Raw genomic sequence first — 12,290 nt, forward strand, 5'->3', positions numbered from 1 at the left:
TCTTCCTCAATTTGTTTGAAATTGAGAACTTCGCTCTCGGGAGTATCGTTCGAAGTGGTGGATCTAGCCATGAGGACAAGTAGACTATCCCACATAGACGAACAGAAAACAAGCGAGAAGAAGAGCGAACGAAAAGGCGAACGAAAAAGGCAGACGAAAAAGGCAAAGTGGTGAAGTGGGGGAGAGGAAAACGAGAGGCAACTGGCAAACAAAGTAAATGCAAGAGATGACTTTGCGATAGCTACTTGGATGAGTTCTTGACTTGATATTCCTCCCCGGCAACGGCGCCAGAAATTTTTCTGCTACGGTAACAATAGTCCTTCCCTAGCAACGCCAGGAATTCTTCTTGCTACTTCTCTTGTTTGCGTCGGTTTTTCCCTTGAAGAGGAAAGGGTGATGCAGCACAGGAGCAGTAAGTATTTACCTCAGTTTTGAGAACCAAGGTATCGATCCAGAAGGAGGGTCTCGTCAAGTCCAGAGTACCTGCGCAAACACAAACAACCTTGCACCCAACACTTCAAAGGGGTTGTCAATCCCTTCAAGATTGTTTGCAAAGTGAGATCTAAAGGCGGAAAGTGCAATGAAGTAAAAAGTGTAAGGCTGAAAATATGGTGTGGAGTAGACCCGGGGGCCATAGTGTTCACTAGAGGCTTCTCTCAAAATAGCAAATATCACGGTGGGTGAACAAATTACTGTCGAGCAATTGATAGAACCGCGCAAAGTCATGACGATATCTAAGGCAATGATCATACATATAGGCATCACGTCCGAGACAAGTAGACCGATACTTTCTGCATCTACTACTATTACTCCACACATCGACCGCTATCCAGCATGCATCTAGTGTATTGAGTTCATGACAAACAGAGTAACGCCTTAAGCAAGATGACATGATGTAGAGGGATAATCTCAAACCAATGATGAAAACCCCATCTTTTTTACCCTTAATGGCAACAACACGATGCATGCCTCGCTACCCCTTCTATCACTGGGTGAGGTCACCACACGGTATGAACCCAAAACCTAGCACTTCTCCCATTGCAAGAATCATAGATCTAGTTGGCCAGACAAAACCCACAACTCGAAGAGAATTACAAGGATATGAAATCATGCATAAGAGAGATCAGAAGAAACTCAAATAAGATTCATAGATAATCTGATCATAAATCCACAATTCATCGGATCTCGACAAACACACTGCAAAAGAAGATTACATCGGATATATCTCCATGAAGATCATGGAGAACTTTGTATTGAAGATCCAAGAGAGAGGAGAAGCCATCTAGATACTAACTATGGACCCGTAGGTCTATGGTGAACTACTCACGCATCATCGGAGAGGTCATGGTGTTGATGAATAAGCCCTCCGTGTCCGAATCCCCCCTCCGGCAGGGCACCAGAACGTGCCCCATATGGGATCTTGCGGAGACAGAAGCTTGCGGCGGCGGAAAAGTGATTTCGATGATCTCATGGTTTTTTTTTCAGATTTTTAGGGAATATATAGGCGCAACCCCTAGGGTAGATGGCGCCCAGGGGGCCCACAAGCCTGTGGGCCGCGGCCTACCCCCTGGCCGCGGGGTGGGGGCTTGTGGGGGCGCTTGAGGCTCCCCTGCCTTGGCTCCCAAGCTTCACGATCTTCTTCCGTTATGAAAAAAATCTTTTCGGGGATTTTCTTCCATTTGGACTCCGTTTCAAAATCTCCTCCGAAAGGGGTCAAAAACATGGAAAAAACAGGAACTGGCACTTGGCACTGAGTCAATAAGTTAGTCCCAAAAAATAAATAAAAGGCATGCAAAACATCCAAAGTTTAACAAGATAATAGCATGAAACCATAAAAAAATATTGATACGTTGGAGACGTATCAAGCAGCCAAGATAGCGCGCCCCCCTTGAGCGCCATGGGGAACCAACACACCATGACCTTGTCGCCTCCTACTGTCACCCTGATGCTCAGCGTGTAAAGTTACAGGAACTCTGCCGGGTCCAGGGTGCCGTCGTAGTGCGGGGGTATGTCGGGTTTGAACTTGCAAGTCCACGTAGTTGGGTAGAGTTCAAAGGCAATGGTGAGGCATCCCACTTGCCCGACGGGTGCGGCGTGTGCAGGAGCGGCCGGGTCTTGTTGCTCCATCGGGTCTGCTTCAAGCGGGGCGTGCTCACGACGCGCGGGTTGCACTGCCGGGGGCGCGCGTGCGTTAGCGCGGGGCCGAGGAACCACCTGACAGCTGGCTTCATCTCCTGCCTCCGCCCTGGGCTCGCGAGGTTGGTTGCAGGGACACGCTTCTTGTCTGGGCTCGGGACGCACGAGTCACCGCGCTGGTGGGGGCGGTACATCTTGTTCCTCATCGTTTGCTTGGGACAGTTGGGGCTGAAACGAACAGGAGAGTGTCGCGGAGTCGCCGGCTGCAGCAACGAGCTCCTCGATGCGCTCGAGCCAGTCATGGTGGCGGTCAAGGGCGGGCAGTAGCGGAGCAACTCGGTGGCCATGGCAAGCGCGGGCCGGCCGTGTGGCATCTACGGCCGGGCGTGCGATGTCGCCCCGGAGGCCCGGACGAGCGATGGAGTGGCGGTTCACCACGGGCAATGGTGACCAGTGTGCGCCGTCGGGGCCTGCGGGCGCCGTCTGAGCGACGTGACATTCGATGCGAGCCGAGCGAGCGTCAGCCAGCGAAGCGATGAAGCTTGGTGAAGGCGGAACCTGGAGAATACATTGACACGCCCCCCTACCTAGCGCGCCAAATGTCGGATTTCGGGCTCCGCAAAACCCTACAGATTCAAGCTCAGGGGCGTCTACGAAGATCTCTCACTAGTTCGCCTCACCTAGCTTGCTACTCGCTTCGGATGGTGAAGGAAACACAGGACGCAATAGTTTACCCAGGTTCGGGCCGCTATGAGGCGTAAAACCCTACTCCTGCTATGGTGGATTGCCTCTCGCAGAGGTTGGTGGATGAACTAGTACAGTGCTTGGCCGGTTCCGGAGGATGGGTGACCTTGCGTGGTGCTAGTGGGTGAATGAACGATGCGGTCTCACCTTCTACGAAGCAACCTATTCCCTATATATAGTGGCGGCCCGGTCCTCTTCCCTTATCATTTCGGTGGGAAGGAATCCCACATTGGCCAATTTTGAAGGGGAACACGGGAACATGCTCCCCTGCCCAAAGGTGGCCTTCTCCTACAAAGTGGCTGCCCGCGTTGCAGGGGCGGGCCGAGGGATGACGTCTGTCCTACTGGAGGGCGGCGATGGCCTTGTTGCACCAGAAGGGAAACCTTTGGAAGATGCCTTTGGAACCCTGGTATGTCCTAGCCCCCCTTTTGCATGAAAGGGGAAATTGCTCCACTCTGCTGCTGCTGCTCGCCTGTTCTTCCCTTGCGTCATCCATGACTCGTGAGGCTGGGCCTTGCCTCGGAATATCCACTGCTCCGGAGGGGTCCTGAGGAGGCCCCCTGCGGGTCTTGATGCCGTTCCTCCTTGTGAGGCTTGTCCCCTCACGAGGGCCTTGCCTTGAGTGGTGCCGAGCCCGTTGGTTGCTTGATGAAGTGGGCCGGCCCTGGGCCACATGGAGGCAGGTCTGGGAATCCCCATTCCCAGAACGCCGACAGCTACCACTCTATGAGCTGATGAAGAAGACCACCAAATTTGAGTGGAACGATCAAGCGGATGAAGACTTCCGCGACCTCAAGCGTATGATCTCCAGCACGCCCGTCTTGGCCACGTCGGCTGAGAGGGAACCCATACTCATGTACATCACGACAACCACGCACGTGGTTAGTGTCGTCTTGGTGGTGGGGCGAAAGGAGGAGGGTAGGGTGCTGCTAGTTCAACGCCCTGTCTACTATCTGAGTGAAGTCCTATCCGCCTCCAAGCAGAACTACCCCCACTACCAGAAGATGTGCTATGGCGTGTACTTTGCCGCCAAGAATCTGAAGCAATATTCCAGGAGCACACAATTATGGTTGTGAGCACGGCTCCACTTTCAGAGATCATGGGCAACTGTGATGCCACTGGCCAGATCGCCAAGCGGTCCATCGCCATTGCCGACCACGACATCCGCTACGAGCTTCGCACCGCCATCAGGTCCGAGGTGGTGGTGAATTTACTCGTCGACTGGTCCGAAACCCAGCTCCTACCGCCGCCTCCTGACTCCGCGCACTGGCGGATGAACTTAGATTGCTCCAAGTTGCGGACCTGTTTGGGATCCGGCATCGTCCTATCGTCCCCGAAAGGGGACCAACTCAAATGTGCTCTCCAAATCCACTTCTGTGCCTCCAACAACGTGGCCGAGTATGAGGCGCTTGCATACGACCTTTTGCTTGCCAGAGAGATCGGCATCTGGCGGAATTTTTGCTTCGGTGACTCTGACCTTGTGGTGCAGCAGGTCTCTGGCGAATGGGACGCCAGGGATGCCAACATGGCCAACTACCGCTTCCTCATCCTGCGGCTCAGTGGCCCTTTCGAGGGTTCCAAATTCCACCATGTCCCCAGGGCGGACAATGAGGCGGTGGATGAGCTGGCAAAAATTGGCTCCACCAGACAAGCAATCCCAGCCGGTGTTTCCCTCGTGTAGCTGCACAAGCCTTTCATCAAGCCGTCTCTGGAGTCAACATCAATCTTCGTGCCCGTGGACCCATCCTGCCCAACAGCTTCGGGTCCGGAGGCTCTGTCGGCTTCATCAACTCCGCCGGCTCCGCCCGCTTTGCCGGCTCCTGCTGCCATGCCGGCTCTGCTAACGCCGCGAGCTACGACGAACCTCGACCCCAGTCGGCCCAACTATGAGGCGGTGACCGTCATGGAGGTTGATGGCACGCTAGCTGCCACATCGATACCGTAGACAGGGGGTATCGTATCGTGAACTACAATGACCAGCCCGAGGGCTATGGCTGCCCTTAGCCCTCAAGCCGAGCCAGAACCGGCTCCCGTGACGGCTCCAACATGGGGCCAGCCCATCCTGGCTTTCCTCCTTCGTGGCGAGCTCCCGCCCGATGAGGCAGATGCATGTCAGATTCAACGCCGATCTCCCACCTACGCCATCATCAACTGCGAGCTGGTTCGACGCAGTGCAAGTGGCGTATTTCAATGTTGCGTTGAATCGGAGAAACGACAAGAAATTCTCAGGGACATACATCAGGGCGAGTGTGGGCATCATGGCACCTCCAGAATCCTAGTGGCCAAGGCATTCCACCATAGATTTTACTAGCCCACGACCTTGGAGGAGGCCACAACTTTGGTCGACAAGTTTGAAGGATGCCAACACTTCAGCACACAAAGCTACTTGCCGGCTACGTCGCTCAAGACCACCCCCCTTTCATGGCCCTTCGCCGTCTGGGAGCTTGACATGGTAGGATCATTCAAGACCGCCCGTGGCGGCATGACGGATCTCTTGGTAGCCATCGACAAGTTCACCAAGTGGATCGAGGCCAGGCCTATCTAGAAGCTTGACGGCCCCACGACCGTCAGGTTCATCAAGGACATCACCGTCCGCTATGGCGTCCCCCACAACATCATCACCGACAACGACACCAACTTGGCCAAAGGTGCAATGGTGCTCTCCTGAGCCAAGGAGGGCATCCGGCTCGACCTCGCGTCAGTTGCACACCCGCAATCAAACGACCAAGTGGATAGGGCAAACGGCGTGATCTTGGCCGGCATCAAGCCAAGACTTGTGGCGCCACTCATCAGGTCATATGGCTGCTGGATCGAAGAGTTGTCGGCTGTGCTGTGGAGCCTCCGCACCACGCCGAACCGGTCGACCGGCTTCATGCCATTCTTCCTCGTCTATGGGTCTGAGGCGGTCATCCCCACGGATGTTGAGCTCGACTCGCCTCGTGTCACACTGTACATAGAGGCAGATGCAAGAGAGGAAAGAGAAGACGACGTCGATTTACTCAAGGAGGAATGGGAGCTGGCCCTGAGTCGATCGGCCATCTACCAGCAGATGTTGAGGCGCTACCACAACAAAAGGATCATACCCCTTTCTTTTTGTGAGGGGGACCTAGTACTTAGAAGAATCCAGCGAACGGCCGGCACAAGCTCTCCTCCCCATAGGAGGGACCCTTCATCGTCAGCAAGGCGCTGCACAACAACACGTATTATCTAATAGACGCCGAGAAGCCGTAGAAGCGCAAGAGAGACACCTCCGGCAAAGAAATGGAGCGTCCTCGGAACGAGACACTACTTCGCCCGTTCTACTGCTAGAACAAAAGAGAAAAATGTGTATGTATGTATCCTTTACCCTTTTGGGCTTAAATGAATGCAGCGGGTGGCTCAAGCCAACACTTGGGGCTTACCTTTTCGATTTCCTAAAGTGATGTCGCTTTAAGAGTAAGCTCCTGTGTCCGACTCCTCGGACTCAGGGGCTCGCTAGCCGGCCCAAGCTAACCTCCTATCTGAACTAGAACACATGGTGTGTATCGAGCCAAAACCCTTACCACCCCGCGCAAGCTATAGACCGAATCCTGGCTGTACGGCTAGCGGGTCTCTAGGACAGAAGGCTGACTACACACAAAGTTCGACTACGAAGGGGTCACCGGCTCGGGCTGGTCTGATTGTTCTGTTCCCCATTTTGAGCCGGCCTATGCCGTCTCATTCCAATTCTAAGTATCCTTGCGGCTTCGAGAAATCCAAGGCTGATACCCCAAAAGGCAGAAGCCTCATCCCAGTCACAGACCGGCTCCCGGCTGTCGGATTAGCGGGGCGGAAGCTGGAAGGGGCAGGCTTTTGGGTAGATGGAAGCCAAGGGGAACAAAGGACAGCAAAGCGAGCCGGCAAGCACAACCTTCGCAGGCATGATTTTAACAAAACAATCATATATTACACAAAACATGCAAAGGCCCACGGCCAAGGTTCATTACATTACACCCCGAGTGGGTGGAACTGCAGAATTAACGATAAGTGCAGGAAGTAGGAAAAGTTCCAGCTTGTTGTGGCTCCACCCTTGGCCTCGACATCGCCCACGGCGGTTGAGGTAGACGCTCTGTCATCCGCTCGGGTGCCTTCTATATCGGCCCTCGTGGACGAACCACCCCCCGTGGCGGAGTCAACGTAGGCTTCATTGTTAGAGTCGGCGTCCTCAAAAGCCGACTCGCCGGAGCTACCATCGAGATCGCTGAGGGCTAGCCGGTACCGATCTTCCGGGATCGGACCTCCGTCGGCCCTCCGTTGCACGATGTACTCGTTCCATGCGGCGAAGGACGCGACATCGCAGGCCCGCACATGCATCTCGGCCTCGAAGGCGGACAACTCTGCGTCCGTGCCAGCGCGCTGCGCCGTGAGCAGGCCCAAGCCACGCGTCCAGCTGGGCGCTCCCTGCTTCGAGCCACCAAGACAGCCGACTCGTCGATGTCGGCTCCACCGCATCCGGCCAGAGGGCATCGACCATCGCCAGTCCTGCATCTTGCAGCAATGTCAGGAATCGTGCCAACTCCCGCAGGCAAGCCTTGGTGGCAATTGCCACCTCATCTACGGCCCAACTGGCATAGGCCCTCTCTTCGACGCGTGCGTCTCATCGTTCCTCACGGTGGGCCTCCATGGCCGCATCTGCCGCTGCCCTTGTCCCTGGAAATAGGTCTGGGAGCAATGGAGGGTGCATGGTGTGAGGAAAAGGGAAAGGAGACATAATCAATGACAGAAAGAGAAGCTAAGCCAGGGATGGGTCATTGATGAGAAGGTTGTCGACTTCACCCGCTTCTTCTTCAAGTTCGTGGTCCCGGGGCGCGTACTCCTCGGTCCGATGGGCAAGATCGTCCCGCGCCCTGCGCCGCTCCAACCTCCTTCGCCAGCTGGGCGTCCTTGTCCTTCAAGAACAAGTCGTGCTGCGCCTTCTCGTCGCGGCGCACTTGCTCCAACCGCTCCAGCTCGGCGGTGTGGGACGTCTCCTTCTGCAACAGGGCATCATAGTGGGATGCCTCCAGCTGCGCCAGGGCGTCGTGATGGGCGGCGTGTAGCTGCTCCAACTCCGTATGATGGGCTGCCTCGTGGTCCTTCTTCTCCGCATGGAGAAGCTCTATCTCCGAGCGCAAGGCGTCCCCCTCCGGGCCCGCTCAGTCCAGCCGGCCCCGAAGGTCAGCCAGTTGTCCCTCAGCCTCTTGGATCTGGTGCAACAACACATTGTGAGCATGCGCATGGTCATCGTGGTGTTCCTCCGACGCAAAAAAGTAAAAGGTTAGCCGCGAGTAAGACTCGACCTCGCAGATTTCCAGCCAACCCGACTCTTGGGGGCTACACCCCTCAAAGAAAAAGGAAAAACAGCTAGCCACGAGTGAGACTCGAGCCAACTAACTTTTAGCCGGCTCGACTCCCGGGGGATACATGCAGTGGGTGCACTGGCACGCCCCCACTGAAATGAAAAGGGAAGAAGAAAATTCTCAACGAAGGCATGAGGAGAAGGAAAACTTACCTCAACCCACCGCTCAAGGCGGTTCAGATCCTCTCGTGCCACATGGGCTGCCTGCGCCACATGATCGCGACTTTGAGCAAACGCCACAATGAGCGCGGGAACTGTGCTCAGCTTGATTCCAGGGGGTATACTCATACGGCTCGCTCTGGCCACGCTTCAGAACTCCATGGGCTGGCTCCCAGAGATGGGGGCTGGATTGGGAGGCGGACGGGGTGCAGACAGACACAACCAGGGTGCCGTCTCCGGGTGGTGTGCTCCTGGTCGTCTCCTTCAACACGTCAGTCCGGTGGGGTGCCTGCGCGGCGGGAGCCTCGGTCCCCAGGGCCCCATCTCGCACCGTAGAGGCAGACTCACCCGCGGCTTCGACTCTGTCATCGGGGGTCTCCATCCTCGGCGGCGGGCTCTTGGTCCCTGGTGCGTCCATCGGTGCCTCCGACTCGACGTCCAGCCCGATCTCGGGCACTTCGGGCGCTGCTTGACGTGCTTCCAGCGCGACGCCAAGCTCCGGCTCGACCTCCTTGGTGTGGTCTTCTGCACTCGTGCCGGCACACGTCTACTCGCCGACCTGCATGTCCACGTCCCACCGCGGTGCGGGGTCGTGCTTCGTCTTGGACCGTCTCTCCTGGGACGGCGGCTTCCAAGCGGAGTCGGCTGCTCGGTTGGAACTTAGGGGCGTGTACGAATATCTCTCGTGAGCTCACCTCACCCAACTCTCTACTCAATGAGGATGGCAGAGAACTCACTCGATGGTGAGGAAGACATAGAACATGGCAATTTACCTTGGTTCGAACCGCTGAGAAGGGTAATACCCTACTCCTGCTTTGGTGGACTGCCTCTCGTGGAGGTTGGTGGATGAACTAGTACATTGCTCGAGGGACTCCAGAGGGTGGGTTGTCTTTGTGTGGTGCCGTCGAGGTGAATGAATGGATCTCGTGTCCTCTATGAAGTAACCTACCCTCTACATATATATTGGCGGCCCCGGTCCTCTTCCCTTATCGTTTCAACGGGAAGGGATCCCACAACAGCCAATATTCAAGGGGGACACGGGAACATGCTCCCCCTGTCCAAAAGTAGTCTTCGCGTGCAAAGTGGCTGCCAGCGCAGTAGGGACAGATCGAGGGATGATGTTCGTCCTGCCGGCGGGCGGTGGTGGGTTTGTTACACCAGAATGGAAACCTTTGGGAGATGCCCTGGAGACCTGCCTGCCTCCTTGCCCCCTTTGCACTAAAGGGGAAACTGCACCGTCCTGCTGTCTGCTGCTCGCATATCCTTCCCCCGCGTCATCCTAGACTCCTGAGATCGGGTCTCGCCTTGGAATGTCCGCCCATCCAGAGGAGTCCTGAGGAGGTCCACTGTGGGTCTTGATGATGTCCCTCCTCACGAAGCTTGGCCCCTCACGAGGCCCTTGTCCTTAGTGGTGTAGCGCCTGTTGGTTTTTGGTTAATGAAGTGGGCCAGCCCTGGGCCGCGGGCAGGCAGGTTTGGGTACACCCATTCCCAGAACGCCGAGAGTAGCCCTCGGGCCCAAGGCGCGTCTGGGCTGGATTCTCCGCGAAGCCTTGAGGGCGGCCTGATGTGTTGCGGACCCTTAATTGCTTGCGGGCCAGGCGGCACACCTGTCCAGCCGCCATGCGGCGACGCTCTCGCTCCCCGAGGTGTCCGATGCGCACCAGACCACGATGGCACGATCTCCAAGAACCGCGTCGGCCATCATTGTTACTCATTGAATGGCATCAACACGGCCAGCCCACGCCCAACGGTCCTCACAGGCGTGACTACTCGGTTGTCAGGTGAGGCGATGTGGGCGGCAATGCGCGTGCCGGCCCACCTTGCGACACCCGAGGGACGTGCAACGATCGTGCTCCCATGATGCTTGGTGGCCGCGGTTCACCTATAAATCCGCCCCGCCCCTGACAAGGGGGAGGCACTTCGATCTTGAGCTTCCATTTTGCTTCCTTTGCTCCGCCGAGAAAAACCTCTTCTCCCCTTGTTTCTTCGTCTTCCATGGCATCTCCAGGAGGCGATCCTGGCAGGGGGCAACACGCGGCTCCATCCGTGCTCTCGTCCGCCCCCGAGAGTAGCGGCCGAGGGCCCTCAGGGTTGCCGCGCGTCCGCCACAGCTGGGCTCTTACTGATGAGTAAGTCCCTTGTCTGCACCCCCTTTCCTTGTTGTCTCGTCTGCTGCTTGGTGGGTGATCTCCCCTTTTCTCTAGAGCGCCCGCAGCCATGAAGCTCAAGCTCGGCGAGCTTCGGGAGGAGGTGGAGGGGATACGGGCTCAACTCAAGAGTGCCGAGGCCGCCCGCCAGGGCGAAGCAGAGGCCAAGGCGGAGTTGGCGTCACTCCTGAGACAGGTCCAGGAGGCGGCCAACGCTGTTCAGGCTGCCCAGGATGAGGCGGCGCATGCCCGTATGATGGAGTCCCAGCGTGCCAAGCAGTTTGCGAGCAACGCTGGTCGGGCGGCAAGCGCGACATGCCGATTCGTGGGGGATGCCCCGGTGCTGCCAAGGGTGAGCAGCGACGGGGGCTACCTCGCCTTCTTCCAGGAGGTGGTGGAGACGCTAGAGGCCGACGTCTCCCACTTGGAGGAGGACAACGCGTCTGACGCGCGCGAGCTTCTGGGCCTTGACTTGATGCTCGTCTTCTCCAACGCGCGCCGCCTCGTCCCGCAGCTTGATCTCCAATACGTCGTCCAGCCGGTGCCCGCTGAGTTCTGACGTCTTTTCCGGGACAAAGTGCGCTCTGGGGAGCGGTATGTCCAAGTGCCCGCATGGACGCCCTGGTGGAGCAGTACGTCCGAGTGCTCGCATGGACGCCCTGGTGGAGCGGTACGTCCGAGTGCCCGCCTCAAGTGAGGAGGAGGGCTCCGACGCCGGGCGTGCCGACGACAAGGGCAGTGTCGGCAGCCTCTCCCCCTAAGCGTCCCCCAGCTTCTGCTTTCCTGCCCCTGTAATGTTGGACCATGAACTCTGCCCTGTCGGGCATGAGACTTTTGTATGTTACCTTCATCGTTCTCCTTTTTTCCTTTCGCTCTTGAGTCGATGGTGGTCAGTGCGGCTAGGCTTCCTTGCATAAAGCCCGTCGCTGACCCAACCGTTGCTCGGGGGCAACGGCGGCCAAAGCCCTCAGGAGGTCCCATCCTCCCGGGGCATCATTTGTGCCGCTGCACGCTTGATCGATGGTCTCGTTCCTTGCCGCAGCTTAGTCCTTCGTCCCTGCATCCTTTTGTTAGTACACGTGTTTTTAATTCTTTCTTGGTTCGGTGTTAAACTAGATGGCACCCGTCTGGGCCTGATGGGTACTTAGCTCGTGGGTTGGCATCGGTCCCTTCCGCAGCTCCTTCTGAGTAGCTCCTACTTTGTCGGTGGGACGGGATGGAGACCCTTTCGGCACTCTATGTCTGTAGGTCCTGGTCCCGCACATTTCCCTGCCGCCATGAGGCGCAACCCGTTACCAAGGTTGTTCCTCACGGGACAAAGCCCCGACGCCCTGGGTGCCGACATGGGCGACACCTGGGTGGACGAGGGGCCTTGCGATCGGTAAGGCTCCTGAGGCATGTTGCTCAAAAGACCCCCTTGACACTCAAACCGCTCGATGTCGACAGGTCCCAGTCCCGCACATTTCCCCATCGTCGTTAGGTTCAACGCACTTCACGGGGCAGGGCCCCGCCGCCCCCAACACCGACCGGAGCTCCAGGTCGGCACCAGGGGTGGCGAGTGGCATTATGACCGGTAAGGCTCCTGAAGAGATGCCCAGGGCCCCCTTTCGTGCTCGAGCGGTTCCCCATTCCGTCCCTTTGGTCATTGCCCCAGGGCGCCCTGAGCCCCCCCGAGACTGTTTGTGGTGGTATCGTGCTTCGATCCGGACCCCCAAGCGAGGGTCGACCGCTGAAAATGTTTGCCCC

This window comes from Hordeum vulgare, chromosome 6H (assembly GCF_904849725.1).
Source record: "Hordeum vulgare subsp. vulgare chromosome 6H, MorexV3_pseudomolecules_assembly, whole genome shotgun sequence".
Lineage (NCBI taxonomy): Eukaryota > Viridiplantae > Streptophyta > Magnoliopsida > Poales > Poaceae > Hordeum > Hordeum vulgare.